The sequence below is a fragment of the Sceloporus undulatus genome, chromosome 6, assembly GCF_019175285.1.
Source record: "Sceloporus undulatus isolate JIND9_A2432 ecotype Alabama chromosome 6, SceUnd_v1.1, whole genome shotgun sequence".
NCBI lineage: Eukaryota > Metazoa > Chordata > Lepidosauria > Squamata > Phrynosomatidae > Sceloporus > Sceloporus undulatus.
In genome coordinates, this window is record NC_056527.1 from 45,856,263 (window position 1) to 45,872,410 (window position 16,148).

At 38.6% G+C, this 16,148-nt stretch overlaps 1 protein-coding gene across 3 annotated transcripts in view; it reads right to left on the reverse strand.

Annotated features, from left to right (window-relative positions):
* Positions 1-15,718, reverse strand: part of SATB1 (SATB homeobox 1) — a 135,274-nt gene extending 119,556 nt beyond the window's left edge. Inside the window, exons 1-2 of one of the 3 annotated variants that reach the window (XM_042476281.1) lie at positions 15,496-15,718; positions 14,362-14,461 (exon numbers count right to left, since the gene is read on the reverse strand). The gene's annotated coding sequence lies outside the window, so the exon portion shown is untranslated. Of the gene's footprint in view, positions 1-14,361; positions 14,462-14,561; positions 14,580-15,495 lie in introns of those variants that run through there. The other 2 variants (XM_042476280.1, XM_042476282.1) reach the window with 2 other exon arrangements.
* Between the last annotated feature and the right edge of the window lie 430 nt (positions 15,719-16,148).

Below are 16,148 nucleotides of genomic sequence, written 5' to 3' on the forward strand. Positions count from 1 at the left end.
TTGCATCTTGTTTCCTGGATGTAACTGAGCCATCTGTTTCACGGACAGTCACAGCCAGTTCAGATTCTATCATAAAATGTATGAATCTTGCTGCTGCTCCTGCTCCTTCTTTTGTCTCCCATGGGCATCACTTTCCACTGATTTACACTTATATGAATCTGCCATTGTATTTCCCAGTTGGAAGAGACAGTATTTAACCTCTTGTTAACTGGTATTCACCAGTTCTTTGGTTCCATTTGCAAATTTGGCTACTTCACTCATAATATCTGATAAGATGATTTATGAATAGGTTAAATAGCACAATTCCAATACAGATGCGAGGGTGCTTTCACCACTGTGAAAACTATTTACTCCTCCTTCCTACTTCTTGCTAGCTAACCATTTACTGAATTTCTCAAATGTACATTCATAAGAAAGATAAATAGTATACAGACAGATCTTGTAGCACCTTTGAGACTAAGGGGTGGAACAAACAAGCCAAATAAAATGGTTTTGAACTGCTTTGAAGATGGGAGGAGGGAGACTGCCACAAAAGACCGAGACACCGAATTGAAAGAAAGGCCACAACTTTATTAATCAAACAGCACAGGGGTAGGGGTTGGCCCAAAGCATGAGGTCTGGATCTGGATCATCAACCAACCCTTGATTGGTCAATGAACCAATATGCTTGGTCACGGCCAAGCTTTGGGATGATATGGGGCCACGATAAGTGCCCTGGATAAGACATGCAACTGGTCGATTGCATGTTCGCTATTAAGCCCCTAGTCACTGGGAGCTGCTGAATCGATGTGGCCCCCACAATGGCCACACCTCATGCCCTTAGTGCTCCCAGGTCACGAAAGACTCTCAATCCAGTGCTATACAGCCCTGGATACCACGCCCACCAGAAAGAAAAAGTTGTGACAACAAAAAGAAAAGTTGTGACAACAACGAACTGCTTTGAAGATGGGGTGTTTAGAAGGTGCCCACGGGAACTAGACCAAAGACGTAATCTGGGACTAAAAACCGGAGCAAACCGAACCCATGATAGTTTATCTTAGCAAGGAAGATGCACATCCTCATGCCAGCATATAAACACCCCAATGCAGATGCAGGGCTGCGGCAAAACAAAGCAATGACAATGCGAAAACTCCAATGGATGTAATGACAACATACACAAACCAGACAGTCCAATGGGGGGGGGGGGTTATGTATCACTTGCACACCAATATCCTGTACAGGCAGAGCATCACAGGTGTGACTGTGTGGCCGATAAAAGGGGCAGCTACTCAATGGGATGGCATCTTGGCAGATGTGGGAGGTATTTGGGAGTTTCCAGTGGTGTGTACATGCAATAGTGCACATGTATGGTGAGGAGGTAACAAGAAGTTACCCAGCGGTTGCTTGACACCACACCATGCAGTCAGGCTGTGTGCATTTGACTCGCCTTGGGAATGGGCAGTACCGACAGCAGGGTTTTGAACCACTTTGGGAAAAAGCAGGGTCGAGCAGCTTTTTCCTGCCCATCTGCTCCAGCCCTAACTGAAAGAAGCTTATTGCATGAACTTCTGTAGACTTCATCTGATGCAGTACACTAAAAATGTGTTGCAATGGCAACTTTTTAATCCTTCAGTAAAAAGATTGTTTTAGGCAATCTGCATATTTATTTGAAAAGAACTATTTCATATGTGCTCTTGAAGAATTATCAGGTGGCATCTAGACCTGATGATTTGTCAACTTTTAATTTTACAAGCAGTGTTAAAACTGTTGTCCAAAACAGATGGCCCTAAAGGGGCAGCATGACGGTGCCCTTTTGATCAACCAGGTTGGGCCCCCAGCAACCACATGCCATTCTGCAACCCGGTGTTTGCCAGTTCAAAAAGAAGCAGCAGGAAGCTGCTCCTTTTTGATCCAGGAAAAAAGTGGCTTTGCCGCCGTGGTGGTGGCTTTTCTGTAGCATGGCATGTGTAAACACCATGCTGCCAAAACACCATGAAGCCACTGTACATGCAGTCAGCTATGCAGCTTCCCGGTGACCTGGGTGTGTGCGCTTTCTGAACGGCATGCTCCCATGCTGAAGCCAGCTCTTACTGCCAGTGTTTTGCCCATGTTTCTTGTCAACATTATGTCTCTCAATTCTCCATTACCTTTCCCTACAAATAGCATTTCCAGGCATCATATTGTCCAATAGCATCCAGAATGGATTTTGCTTCTTCTGTACTCAAACACCTTGTATTTAAGTGTATTTAAGAGGGGGAACCCTTTTGCAATGTAAAATTTGCTTCTGCCTGAGTTATTGCTCTTTATTGTGCCTTATTTTCCTAGTCTGGACTCTGCTTTTTAAAAGTAGTATTGCTGCCTTTTATAGTTTTCTTAACTCTGCTTGTTAACCACACTGTCATTCTTCTGGACTTGTTTGTATCCCTCCTATTCTGTGGTATGCATTCTGGTTCAGCTTTGATTATAGTGGCTTTAAACAGTCTGTCGTTTATTTGAATTCCCATTGTGATTATCCTTTTCAACTTTCCCACATTTTTGAGAGGTTTGCTATTTTAAAATTAAATATAATCATGTTAGATTATCTGGGAAACTTTCATCTCAAAATATGTGTTACATATATACAATTCAGCAGAGCAATGCAATGGAATTTCTGCCTTGTGCTACATCCTTGGCACAATCACAATGAAGTCCAGAATTGCATCCCTCTGGTTGGTTAATCATCTGTATCATCTATATGTATATTCAGAAGTCCTCTTCAGTAAGTAAGTGTAGGACTGCATTGTAAATGGATACCTATGTTGCCACTTGTATGTTGCCACTGAAGTCAATTTGATAACATGTGCCTGCCTTTTCTCTATCTTGAATCATGAGGGGTGGTAGTATGTAAGTACAAAATTACTTCAGGACCCTTGTATTCCCACCCATAGTGATTTAGAGGGGGAGTTTGTGCCTCTTCCATCTTCTGACTCTTTCTTTAAAAATAACAACTATGTCTTCTGAAGTACATAGCAACACAATATACAACAACCTTGTGCATTTCTATACATTTTATATCTTGTGAGAATTGCATCCTACTGTTTTTCACACTTGTACTGCAACTTTCATATGCCCATTATATATTCACTTCTGATAACAACCATTTCAGTTCTCAGTTTTTGCTTGAAGGCTTCTGGCATTAGTATAACATCACTACGGTACAGTATATCACCTTTGAAATGCAGTTTATGTGCAACACTTCCTACATATTTTTGGCCCCTTTAAACAGCTGCTACATGTTTCTGTTTGCTTTTTACTGACCCTCTCCCACTTTGAGGAGCATCATTCTTAAGGGATCATTTGTTGCTAACAGGAAATTCGCCATCTCCTGCCAGTTCTCCCACTTCGTTCAGCATGGAGGCAGGCAATGGATAAGAAAGTGGTCCAGGGAAGAACAGAGAAATGAAAATACCATATACAGTTCTATTCAACAACAGTAGTATACAACTCACAATCAAGCTTAATTGCCAAGGCCCACAGTGCAAACTAGACTCCAAGATATTGACTACAAACAGAATGTCTAATAGCTTGCACTTGGGTTGACTTGGTGCAGCCATTGAGCTCTGCAGGTATTCAAAGGACAGACATAAACACTACTTTTTCCATATAACCTTCAGCATTTTCAAATTTATGATCTCAGAACTCAGTACAAATAACAACTAAACAACAAAAAACAACTAGGCACTAAGACTAGTAGGCAAGTAATATTAAATCCTACTCATGTACACACATTAAAAAAAACTTCTTGAATTTTTGTCATGACTGATTTAAAGCAAAAACAAAGAAGGACCATTAGAATATTATGCCAATAATAAAAGAAATGAGATGTTGCATACTTTTAATGTTTTTTCTCACTAACATATTGCTTCTAACAATATTGTCTGCTAACAAGGATAGCAGTCTTTGGGGGTAATTAATTCCACTGAAGAATACCTGATTTGAATAGTAATTGTCTTGGATGGGTAATTGGAAAAGAAAGGCCACCAAAAGTGGATAGTTTTTTTTAAAGTTCTACCTGTTTTATTATCTGTATGCACTGACCACTTCACACTGTTCAGCAACCACATGTACACTAACATTTGTTCTGGTAAACACGCTGGCTAACTGGTTGGTTGTAATTTTTGGGTGTATGACCAGTTGCAGTTTTGTTTCCTTCACACTTTATGCTAGAGCTGGGGAATGCTGCAAAGCATCTCCCATCAACTGTAAACAACATAGCCAATGGTAACATCCAGAAGACCACAAGTTTCCCAGTCCTGTTCAACAGTGTACATGTAGCAAATAACCACAGAATCAAGTGTGTATTCTCTCTCTCATACACACATAAAGACATAGGTGCACACACTTTTGTGTGCCATACTGCCCCCTCTGCCCACTGCAGTTAGTTGTTCCTGCAACACATTTTTTAAAAGTACGTATATATTTTTGATATTGTCATGGCTTTGTTAACAAATTCAAGATCTAAAGTAATATGCAGTAAAATATCCATGTGTTATCTAAACATATTACGGCATGAAGCTCAATGAGCAGACTGACATAACTAATGTTCACAGGGTTGCCCTGTTACATCATATAAGTTCATTTGCTCAAAACAACTTGTTTAAAACACAGACAGAACACTACCCTTCATTTCCTTTAATTCTTTCTCCTTACAGGAACACTTAAAATTGTCTTTATCCATATTTAAATCTCTTTATATAATGAAGTGGCATACATTGGAGATTTCTCTCTGCCATTTGTGACTAAAGTTTGGTTTAAAATCCAAATAATATATTTTGGGGAAACCACTTTCTTTTACTAAATATTGAAACATATGTTCATACAAATATACATATCTATAGTAAAAGGAGGGTAGACTCAGTCTATCTCAGTCACATTATGTGCTGCAGTACAAAACCAGTTTGTTTCCGAAATATATAAAAAAGACATAAATACTGGCGCAACCATTTATGACATTTTATAACCATCACATTACATATCTGTGCACACATACAAGCTGAAGATACTTTAAAAGTGCCTTTATGAAGAAAGAAATATACTGTAGGAAATTATTGCTGCTCGTTCTCCAGTTGCAAGTAATTTACGGCAATAACTGCTTTTGTAGTTTTTCATGCCTTTTGTTCATATTTCTGTGTTCACTTTTTCCTGAATGAAATAAACTTGTGTGACCACTCAGAAGAAGCTGGACAAAGTGACAGACACAGTGACTCGATTCACTGCTGTTGAAAGTAAATCCCAGGTGCCACTTTCTACTTCCTTAGTCCCTTAAAGTTCAATGAAGGTTTAACTTAACACAAGATGAATGCATCACCTACCATAAGTATGCCACAATAGTTATCTGGTGCAGATGTACAGTTATGATAGTTTTGAAATAAAGGAAGCAGTACAGTGATTGAAATTCTATCACTCAGAATGTCAAGTCTGGTCATTGTCAAGAATCGTTTCACATATGTGGTTACCTGCATAGCTAACTAGAGTAAGTATTAATATCTGCAGCCAAATAGGTCAATATATATCTATTGTATTGTCATTGAGATATCCAAACTGCTTTAATACTGTCAAGCTGTGAAGTTCCACATTACATGTGATTTAAAAGTTAATATGTTTTCACAAGCCAACATACTATACAACCCAAAGTCATAATGAATCCCTAAAATATAAAAAGAATGAGTGGGGAACAGGTAGGAGGGATTTTTGATATGAAAAAAAACCCTGAATAAAAACATAAGAAAAGCTGTAAAGTACGTTAGATGTTTATCTATACATAAGAGACAGGTGTCGCACAAACAGGGGGGGGGGAATCATGAAGCTAAATGAGAAATTTTTAACTCCCAACATCCATCTGTTAAATTTGAATTCATGCATAATTGATTATCCATGACTGATAAGTTCTTTTCTTCCCACCCACCCCCCAAGTATCCTAACACAGGTGTTAAAACATTTCAAGTTAAATCACCATTAAAAGAAGAAGGTATAAGAGCAAGGTAGTTATTTAAAAAAAACAATAAAATTGTGTATCATTTAATAGAGGTGACCTAACTTTCAGAAATTTCAGAACACATGGATATTAAATATTAATAAGCTATTCTGTTATTGTAATAATAAGGTTAAGTAAGCATCTCCATACTAAAAAGGAGGAAAAAAGTAGGAATATCTGCAGGAGACACAGACATGAGAAGCAAAGGCATAGGAAAATGTGTCAACAATAAACAAGAGGAAATGAGAAAGAAGGAAAAGATGAAGGTGGAAACTAATCTCTGTGTGTCATTATGACTGCCAGAGTACTGGCAAAGAAGCAGCATCCTTTTATTTCAATTTTAATCATTTCTGAATTTTAATACCCTACTCCTTTTGTAATTCTCCTGGCATTCCCCATATGCATCCACCCCAGCCAAAACACCAGTGTAAATTAAATGACACACAATCCACACCACTGATGTAGTTCTCCCAATCTGGTAACCAAAACCAGAAAAGGTAGGTTTGTTTAAAGTCCCTGTGGATTACTAGCCAATTAACTTAGTGTTTTTCACTTTCTTTAATTTTAAAAATAAGGCCAGCAGTTAGCATACATAGCTATTCACAAAATAAATAAATAAATTAAGCAAGCCAGTAGTAATACAATAATCAGTGACCATCAGGGCCTGGAAAAATGAGTTTGCTCTCACTGGCACTAAGGAGCATCACATGATTATTTAATTACAGCTCTAATTTTTGTCTCATGGATGGCAACATATCAACAATTAATAGGGCAAATAGAGGAGACTGCATTTTTAAAGAGACAGAATCTATATGTGAAACACTGTCTGAAGACTGAGCAGGATGGAAGAATATTTGTTCTTACATTCCATCAATAATTTGACATTCTTCATCAACAACTACATATATGTAATAACTAAATAAAGTCTACTTCATGTAATTTTTACTAAAAGGTCTCCAGAAAACATGTTTTGGAATAGGTACTAAATTTTAAACAGTACTTTCAAACAGCAGTCAGATCACACACTATACAAGGGTCCATTTCCTTTCATGAATGAATAGCTCAAATACAGCAAGTAATGAAAGTACAGGGTTAATGGAAATGAAACCATATGGTTACAAGATGATCACACTTTGAACTGTGCCTAGAGAGCTTCTAGGAAGCCACTACAACTTTTGGAGTACAAGCTTCATGATTCACTCTATGGGGGTGAAAGACAGTTGTAGAAAAATGTACTATAAAATACCGATGTTGTGAGGCTATGAGGGTATCGGTGACAGCTAGGTCACCTCCATTCACAGAGAAATAGATCATGTCTTTTCACAATCAGAAGAAATGAAAAACATTTCTAATTGTTGAAAGGGAGGGCCAAGGATCATGTCAAGGCTACTGATCTGAAACAAGCTGGATGCTTGTGGATGCATTAGTGGTTATCCAGCCTCCCCAGATGAAATCTTTAGCTCTGATCTGTCTAGGACTGTGTTACCTGCACCAGATCGTTCAAGTGTGTGTATCTGCATGGAAGTCACCTGTCGACCTATGCCAAGTCCATTAATTTCATAGGCCTAATTTTTTAGGCAAAGAATACTGAGAGGTGCAGCTTATGGAAAAAGATCCTTTTGTATTTGGAAAGGCAGAGAGTGTACACAAATGAGTGTGTACGTTAAAATATTTGAGTAATAAAATTTTAGGAGCCTGGAATGGCTATTCTTTTGATAATGCAGATCAGTTTGACTGACCAGCTAAGCTGTTTGTAATATAAAAGCCCAGTAAACATTTCTTTTGCAATAGTGGTTGATCCACAAGGTTTTTGCCTTCAAATTTCATTGCCTTGTCCAATTAAATTTATTTAAGGATTCACATTCCACTTTTACAAAAAAATAATAAAACAAAATATATTTGACTTGTACGCAGTCAACCACTCTGTCCAGTTATACTCACTACACACACACACAAACGTGAAGCAGTCATTTCTTTTATCCTCACTATCATGCATCAATGTCTATAGGATTATTCTACTAGGGCTGGAGATGGTCATTCCACAGTTGGGTTATCTCTCGTATAACTAATTAATGGAATTTCCAAATGTATTAGCTGAGAAATGACTTTGTTTTGTGCCTCCAGGTCACTTTTTACTTATAGCAACCCTAAGGAAAACTATCATAGTTTCTTCAGAAGGAGTTTGCCATTGCCATCCTCTGGGGCTGAGAGAATGTGACTTGCCCAAGGTCAACGTTGTGGGTTTTATGCTCCAGCAGGGATTCAAATCCTGATGTCCAGAGTTATAGTCCAATACTCAAACCACAACACACTGGCTACTACTCCAAAAATTGTACAATGCCCCATAAAAGAGAGTGCAGCCTCCTCAGTGAGAGTTATTTCGAAGTTCCTATGTACTGAATGTAGCCTAAATGTCTACTATGTACACTATGCACATTAACAATTCTAGGTCAATTTTACTTTGCTTCCTATCAGATGTAATCCTGATTTAAAAAGTGACTACCATATATTAGATACACATGATATGGGTGCCTTATGGTAACTTATATACTTCCAGAATGGTTACCATGTTATATACCCATCTCCTGTGATAGTCCTGCCCCATGCTGTATACTGATTCGTGTTCAGGATGGGCTTACAATACCAGTGTGATACCACAGGCCACATAATGCAATAGTCAAAACATACCATTCTAAATATTTCTGTGCCAAAATGCAGCTCATATGACCATGGTTATCAAGCTGATAAGCACAGGGTTAATACCTGAATAGGAAATTGTTAAAATATACAATGTTTAAACTCAAAACCTTGATTTTAAGTGTTTGAGGCACTTCTTATATTTTTAAAAGGCTACCCGTCCTCATCCGTCTTATGTATTTTATTGTTATTTGCATTTTATGAATTGAAACACGACAAACTGTCCTGTTCATGAGTTGAGGAGCTGTTTAAAACACTATGGATATATAGGTATTTAACAAATACAGTCCTTCCACTTATTAGCCATTGAGAAATGTTCTCAGTTGCAAGAAAAAATTTTCACCTTGGTTTCTGTTTCCATAATTACAGTAACAATATTTGACAAGTGTGCTCAGTTATATTTTTCATTTGAAGTCTATGTATATCTTTTGAGATAAAATATATAGATATAGCTGTGACTCAAAACATTTTTGAAACCAAACTAACAATAAACATTTTTTCTTACTGACCCAAAACCCCTTGGGAGAAAGAAGGGAGAGCAAAGGATATGCACAATCTGTTTTGCAAATCCTGTTTAACCTGTCTAGAAATAAATTATTTATGTGAGCATTCACAATCAAAATTAAGAGGCACAGCTTTGTATCCTGTCCTTTAGCATTTAGCAAATGCATAAGCAATTGACAAAGGTGTGAAATTCAGTATCTGTTGAAAGATATATTAAGAGTCGCTCCATGTCCATAAAATAAAACGGCAGAATTGCATAACATCCGCCAATATTATATGGATCAAACCCTGATATCTCAGGCAAAAGGGTGAAATTTGAACTTAAAGCCCTTAATGGCATGTTTTAAGATAAAAACAAACTGGAGCATTTGCAAGATTGAAAAAAATATTGCTCCATCATATGGGATGCATATTATGTTTCACAGGGATACAACTCTGATATGTTTAATACTATTTTTCTTACTATAATGAATTATTTGCACAGATGGAGAAGACTTCATGAAAACACATACCACAATCAATGCACACATAATTCAAAGGTCTATGTAAAGTGATTAAAAAAAACTTCCAATACAAATGCTAGCAGGTTTTACTGTGAATGTGAGCTTTTATATACAGATTCAAGTAACTTTAGTGCATCCTACAATAATTGCCTCGACAACAAAAAAATGTAAATGAACAGTATGAAATGTATGCAGTATGAATGAAATCCAACATTATTCTTACTTAGAGTAGACCCACTGGAATAAATGAAACAGTGAAACGTAAGTCTCATTCATTTCAATGAACCTACTTTAAGTATGGCTAAAGTTAGATTCAGCACTTGGTTGTTGTGTGCCTAAAGTTATTGCCAACTTATAGCGGCCCTAAGGTGAACCTATCACAGGGTTTTCGTGGCAAGAGAAAAGAGGGTCTGTCTTCGCCTTCCTCTGAGGCTGAGACAGTGTGACTCAGGCAAGATCACCAGGTGGGTTTCCATGACTGAGCGGGGATTCAAATCTGGTCTCCAGAGTTGTAAACCACTACACCACGTTGGCTCTTCAGAGTGATGAACTATGTATGCTAATTCTGATATTTTCAAGTCTAATTTCTGATCTCAGATCCACTTTTTAAGAATGTAATTTGTGTCTCTGGAATTACTCCTACTGTCCCTCTAAATTTTTTATTTTGGCATAACTGAATGTAGTCTCAATTGAGTACAGCTGCTCAATGAATTATTATCTCAACACAAATACCATCAAACCTCTAGTATTATTAGTATTCATGAAGAACTTTCAGAGAACTCAAACACCTTTCACATACTGATGTGAATGTAGATGGCATTAAATAGCTTTCGCACAGATGTCAGTAAAGATTTTATTGTGTAGTCTATATAAGCCAACCACCCTTTACATATCTTCATACTATACCCTACTTTTATTATTCTAATCATATTTGTTGCAAATAATGACACTGGCAGTAATAACATGATCTGAGGAAGTAGATCTGCAAAAGCTTAGGCTACAGCTTCTTCCACACACTCTCAAAGGTGCTACCTGATCCCTTTGCATACTGATATTATAGACTGACATGGCTATGTCTCTGAATTCTATACAAGGAACTGTTGCTGTTAATAGAAGGGTAACACTTTCTTAGAACATTTCTTAGACCATTTCTTGAAACTTGGTTGCTGCACTAATCTTTTTCATGTATTCTCAGTATTAAAATTGGTGTTAACTTTGCTTCTTGTACATAGGGCAATCTTCAACACAGTTTCCAAACACTGATGCTCAGCATCATCAATCACCCTTTACATATCTTCACACTGTACACTACTTGTATTATTCTAATTGTATTTGTTGCAAATAATGACACTGGAACTGATAACACCCAGGATGAGAAGCAGATTTTACCAAGTTCAAAAATTAAATTTAACTTAAAGCAAGAACTTCTAACTCCTTTAACAATCAAATTTGTAAGTAGCTTTTGTAAGCTGCAGTAACTTTGTCATAAGTGAAGCTGTTTAAAATGCACTAGTGACAGATTTGCTGAACATTTTTTCCTCACATACACATATGTGCTTTCAGTTATTAATAATATGCTTCTGCCCTTATCTTCGACAGCTCGAATAGACACTATGTGCAACTTGGTAAGCATATTACTCTTCAGAAACTGCACTCTGTGAAGTTCACCACATAAAATTAGATACTAGTTCTTTAAAACTGGCTCAGTGTGTCACTGGAAGCAACAGGGAATCTTCCCTTAAGTTGTTCCTGGTCCAAATAATAGAAGTCTCTTCCACCCCACTCCCACTCCCAAACTGGCAAAGAAGATTCAGTTGCCATGGTTAATACTGCCAGGTAAATATTACAATGGAGACAGACCCATCATTTAGTGGAGACAGGGATATAAATCCTTGCACTCCTTTATAAACTAGTATTTACTCTGAGAAAGTAAGTAATATTTTCCTTTTGATTGATGTTCTCTGCTAAATGCAGTATAAATAAAAAGTTCGTGATGACTTTAAGACTAAAGCGTTGATTCCAGAAAGTGAATAAATTATTGAAGTCTCAAGTCCATTATGGCAAAAACAAATGTATAGGTGATAGAAGTTTAGCCCTTGCATTCTAGGAGTGTTGCATGGCTATTGATGAGTTTGACACCAGACTTTTTTCTTCTCCAAAAATCCAACTTGAACCAAAATTGTTAATTTCAGCTGTCATAATACAATGTAAAAGATTGGTCTTCGACCACTGCTTCGTTTAGACTGAATGCATATTACAATAATTGATGCATAGTAAGATGCTTCTTCCATAATAACATATGTGATATGAATATATTCTGATATACACTTGAGGTTGGTGGGGAAGGAGGAATCTCCCAGGTGTTTGGTTGCCAAGGTGGCTACAGATGTCATGTGAGTGTCTTAAAAACAAAAGTAGTTTTCAAACTCTGTGCATAGTAGGTTACTAAATAGTTGTTGCTGGCAGTTAGAAATATAAAATATTTTGCCAGTTCTGAATGATACACTATTATGAAATAATCAAGGATCTTTAATGGGGCTTGTAAAATATGCGCTGTTTATATATGAACCCAAAGAAGAAAACATGTTTTGAGTTTAATTCTATGCTTTAAATAAAATAATAATGAATAGTAAAATATTTGTAAAATTAGCAGTAATATCCAAGACGGAGCAAAGTAGTCCTTTAAAAAGTATATTCTGAATATTACCTAATCATGCTAGAAATGTTGGCTTCAGTAACAGTATTAAATATAGGTAAATTAAAAATGTATGGTATAATTTAACAACATCATACCATTCATTATGGAATATATTAACAATATCAAGAAACCAGTCCAGGTTCTCTCTCAGTCAGACTGTCAAAGAAAAGAATGAAGCCATTATCTTGCATTCAGTTTTTGTTTTTAATTGCCAAAATGGTGTGTTTCCAAGAAAGTGGAACGACTCATATGGTTAGTTTCCCCCTGCATTTTTAAAAAAGTGTTTTGAAGCATTCAGAAACTGAAATTATAAATATTTAATGATTTCTCTGTTCAGTTATATAAATGATATAGATTTGTTATACACTAAATACAGGCATTCTTTGGTCTGGACCGTCATGCCTGTCATTAGGGTTTCTATATTACGATATGCCTATAACGTTTTGCAAGCAGTACGGCATGTTTTGCTGAATAATATTGATCTCCCGTACTAATACCAAACAGGTGGTTGTCAGCTGATATATATGGGCTTGTAACACAAAATGTAACTGGAACGCCAAAATCATTTTGTCTGACTCAGATGCCAATTCAGAATTTGAATAATTTGGTCTATTGCCGCCATCAGACCAAAATACCTTTGCTGAAAACAGAGCGTTTTTACACTCATAGGATCCTGGACTTTTTTTTTTGTCCTCGTAAAACTACAAGAAATACAAGAGATATGAGAAGAACTCTCTATGGAATTTCTATGCAATTTAAAAGATCAATAAGGATAGGAAAATGGAAAGTTTCTCTTTAGGCCCCATGAACTGAACCTTTCCATTTACATGCTTCAGCTCTAATAATTTTAATACAATTGCTTAGTGGGCATTTTAACTTAAGCAGTTGCTGTTAAAACAGAAGTAACCATATGGTTTTGAATGTATTTGCTACTTTTATTATTGGGCTGTATCCTTTGGAATCCCTTTGGGAATCTTTGGCTATACGATTTTACAAGACACATCTAGATATATTATATATATATGTGTGTGTGTGTGTGTGTGTGTGTGTTATATGTTATAATATACTTTATATACCTAGATATGCAAATATAAATTTATGCTGTGTCATGCACTTACTTTTCAACATCTCATATTGTTTATACTATAATTGCTAAGTAACGTATCTGAAACATAAGTGAATGCTGGAATAGATTAGAGAAGCAAGTTTTATAATATGCCTCAGCTTATTATGCTACATTTACACCTCTGTACAATATGAATATTGTTTTCTGTTTAATAACAATGGCACAAATTAAGATTCCCATATTTGGTGGTTGTTGTAAAACACTGTCAAACAGACAGTGAATTTACCCAGCCAATTCCTTTTTTGCCAGCTAAAGTTAGAATTTACACATACTCTAACCTTTCTTAACAATGTGAGGAAAAACAGAGCAAATATATTACATTTGTTTCACAACAGATGCTTAGGTTGTTAATCTTTAAGATGTCTATTAATGCTATGCCTGTCTGCACATTTGTCAAAAAAAGTAAGCTTGAATGCTAATGTTTGCCAGCAAAGTAAAAGAGGCTGCATGAATGTCCAAAACCAAAATAATAGTCAAGGGGAATAATTGGTGGCTTCTTGGTCACATCCTTGTACAGGTAGCAGAGTAAAGCTCTGTTAGAAGATCATAACCGTAGAGCTGTTGTTGTTTTTAGTGTGAAGCTATTTGCCCAAGAAATTCACATTTAACCTGCCTGGAGTAAAACTCTCACATTGAAAAATGAATCTCTCAAATGAAATGCAAAGCAGAAAGAAGGCACAGAAGCCAACAAGCACAGCCTTCCTTCCATCAAGCAATACTCTTGCCACTAAGACAGAAACTTTCCCCCCAAACACAACTTAAAGTGCCATTGCCAAACCTTTCTGAGACACAGCTCTAGAAAGAAGAAAGAAAGAAAGGAAAAGAAAAGAATGATACAAACCTTTAGCCAGGAGACCCACTCTCAACTTAACTATTATTGCCACTAATGACAGAAACTTTTTGCTCAAGCACAACTTAAGGTGCCCATAAGTGAGACACAGCTGTGAAAAGAAGAAGAGATAAAAAGAAAGAAAGAAAGAAAGAAAGAAAGATATAAACCTTTAGACACACTCTAAACTTAACTATTATGGCACAACTTACACACATCCCTGAAATGATTCTGGGTTTGTGGAGAACCTATTCCCTCGCTGCCCAAACCTCCAAAAAGCATGCTTTTTGGAGGGTGAGAAATCCTAGGAGGAAGGGGGAGAGAGAAGCTTTTTCAAGGGACCTCTTTTCCAAAACTTGCAGGTTGATCATGCTCCAAAGGTAAAACCTCATGCCCTCTTTTTGAGATGCCACCTGAACAGGAAAGAGGCGAGTGGATCCTGCCTGGGAAAGAGAAGCTGAGGACTGGAGGAGGGATCGAGAGAGAGAGAGAGGAGAAGACCAGACACCTGGGAGGGGGAGAAAGGGGGAGACACAAGCCGCCTCCTTGAGGTCGCCGCCAGGGCACTTGGATACCAGTCAAAACCTCCCCAGTTTGGAAGGGAATCAGCTGGAACCCTACTGACTTGCATCCGCATTGTGGGATTAATTCGGGTTGAAAGCGGTTTAAGTGTCTTGGCTGAAGGCTATTGAATCCTGGGAATTGGAGTGTGTGGTGGCCCCAGGATTCAATAGCCTTCAGCCAAGACACTTAAACCGCTTTCAACCCGAATTAATCCGACCATACGCTCCTTCCTCAAGCATCTCCCCCGAGACACCTGCCCCTTCCTTCCCCTCCCTGCAATGTAGGCCACAGACTCCCAAACTTTTCCCCTCCGCCTCCAAGTTGAGGCAAACTTTTCCCTTCCTCCCCCCCAAAAGACTTCGGCAGGTGCCTCCTTTGGCGCGCCTAAAACGACCCCCCGAAACCAAAGAGAGACCCCGAACTCGGACCCTGCTTTGATTTAGGCTGAGTTGTTTTCTAGTCTGTCCTTCTCCTCCCTGCAGCTGCCCAGGTGAAGAGGAAAGAAACCCTCGTGAGGTCTAGGATACAGGGCAATCGGCTCCCAAAGTCCTGTCAACGGGGAAAGCAAGGGGAGCGACTCACTCATGAGAGCCTGGCGAGGAGGGAGGCAGGCAGGCAGGCAGGGCGGGCGAGGCGAGGCGAGGCTTCTTCGCTGGGCGACACCTTGAGCTTCTGCTGCTTCTTCTTCTTCTCCCGGCGCCGGCGAAGTTAATTGCACTCCAGTTCAAGTTGTCTTTTCAGCCATCCAGGAGTGGGCGTTTAAAGGAAGGAGCGCGGAGGGAGAAGAGGAGGAGGAGGGGGACCCACAGAGAGAGAGAGAGAGCGAGCCACCCACCTCCCCTACCTACCTCCCCACCCTCCCTCCCTTACTACAGTCCTGGACGGCGGCGGAGGAGGAGAGGAGAGGAGGAAGGAGACGGCCAGGAGGAGGAGGAGGGGAAGGGAAGGCGGCGCCCGGCTGCCCGCCTGCCTTTTCCACCCTCTCGCCAGACACCAAGTGCCCAAAGCGGCTTCTCCGCCTTCTCTTCCTCCTCCTCCTCCTTCTCCTTCCTTGCACTGTTCTGGCCCCTCGAGCGGGAACACTCTCCCTCTCTCTCTCTTCCTTTCCCTTCTCTCGTCTCTTCCCTTCTTTTCCTTTTCCTCTCCCCTTCTTTCTTTCCTATCTCCCCTTCCCTTCTCTCTTATTCCCTTTTCTCTCCCCTTCCCTTCTCTTTACTTCCCCTCCCTTCTCTCTT